General features: G+C 44.8%; 1 protein-coding gene across 1 annotated transcript in view; it reads left to right on the forward strand.

Annotated features, from left to right (window-relative positions):
- The window catches only part of ANO2 (anoctamin 2, calcium activated chloride channel), a 339,922-nt gene that overhangs the window by 267,482 nt on the left and 70,564 nt on the right, over positions 1-1,876 (forward strand). The window lies entirely within an intron of this gene.

A 1,876-nucleotide genomic window follows, 5' to 3' on the forward strand; every position in this document is an offset into this window, starting at 1 on the left:
ACATGTAAAATATCATGTATGAAACAAGATGCCAGTCCAGGTTCGATGCACGATACTGGATGCTTGGGGCTAGTGCACTGGGACGACCCAGAGGGATGGTATGGGGAGGGAGGAGGGAGGAGGGTTCAGGATGGGGAACACATGTATACCTGTGGCGGATTCATTTTGATATTTGGCAAAACTAATACAATTATGTAAAGTTTAAAAATAAAACAAACAAACAAACAAAAAACTCTCCTTCTAAACATAGTGCCCAGAGACCTCTGTGCCAGTTGTCGTCTGTTGTTCAGTCGCTAAGTCTGAACTCTTTGCAACCCCATGGACCGCAGGTCTCCAGGCTTCCCTGTCCTTCACCAGCTCCCAGAGTTTGCTCAAATTCATATCCATGGAGCCGATGATGCCGTCCAACCATCTCATCCTCTGTTGCCCCCTTCTCCTGCTGCCCTCAGTCTTTCCCAGCATCAGAATCTTTTCCAATGAGTCAGCTCTTCCCATAAGATGGTCAAAGTATTGGAGCTTCAGCATCAGTCCTTCCAATGAATATTCAGGGTTGATTTCCTTTAGGATTGACTGCTTTGGCCTCCTTGCAGTCCAAGGGACCCCCAACAGCCCCCATTTAAATGGCCTGGTAAAGTGATGCTTTGCTCACCCTGAGGACCAAGAGTCTAAAATTCTCATCCTGAAAAAAAATAAAATAAAATAAAATTCTCACCCTGGATTTCTTTCCCTTTTTTCTCCTTCAAGCCACCTTTCGTACCCACCCCCTAAAGCTCTGCCTCTAACCCTTGTCAGCTCAGATACCTTCAATGGCTCCTTGTTGCCTTTCAATAAAGATGTATTTTATTTTTGATTTTTAAACTAATTTGTGAATTCTTAAAATATTATTTATCCATTTTTTACATATTATTTGGCTGTGTTGGGTTTACTTGAGGCACACAGGCTCTTCATAGCATCACGTGGATCCTTCGTTGTTGTGCGTGGGCTGTCTAGTTATGGCTCCTGGTCTTCATAGCTCCAGTGGCTCCCTGGTGGCTCAGTGGTAAAGAATCCGCCTGCCAGTACAGAAGACATGGGTTCAGTCCCTGGGTCGGGAAGATCCCCTGGAGAAGGAAATGGCAACCTGCTCCAGTATTCTTGCCTGTGAAATTTCATAGACAGAGGAGCCTGGTGGGCTATAGTTCATGGAGGCAGAAAAGAGTTGGACACAACTGAGCGACTAAAATAAACAGATGCGTGTCTTAGTAGTCGCAGCACGCAGGCTTGGTTGCCCCTTGCCATGTGGCATCTTAGTTTGCTGGGATCAAGCTGGAGTCCCCTGCATTGCAAGGCGGATTCTTAACCACTGAATCACCAGGGAAGTCCCTAAAATATGCATTTTAAATCCCCTTCTTCACAAACTCTTCCCTAGCTCCTTTGTACTGTCAGTCGTGTTCACAACAACACTGTTCACTTGATACAACTCCATCACTAATTATTATTTAGTATTTACTATGGTTGAACTTAGCCCCATAGTAGAGTGCAAGCTCCCCAATGAAAGGAATCACAGCACCTGTGTCCTACACCATGCATTCAGTGTCTGTCTTCTTTTCTTTTTTTACATTTTTATAGATTAGTTTTATTTATAAGACTTCTCAGTGATAAAGAACCTTTCTGCCAAACAGGAGACGTGGGTTTGACCCCTGGGTCAGGAAGATCCCCTGGAAAAGGAAATAACAACCCACTCTAGTATTGAAGAAGTGAAGTGAAAGTCTCTCAGTCGTGTCTAACTCTTTGTGACCCCATGGATATACAGTCCATGGAATTCTCCAGGCCAGAATACTGGAGTGGGTAGCCTTTCCCTTCTCCAGGGGATCTTCCCAACCCAGGGATCTAACCC

Source organism: Bison bison, unplaced genomic scaffold, assembly GCF_000754665.1.
Source record: "Bison bison bison isolate TAMUID 2011002044 unplaced genomic scaffold, Bison_UMD1.0 scf7180017864213, whole genome shotgun sequence".
NCBI classification, from domain to species: domain Eukaryota; kingdom Metazoa; phylum Chordata; class Mammalia; order Artiodactyla; family Bovidae; genus Bison; species Bison bison.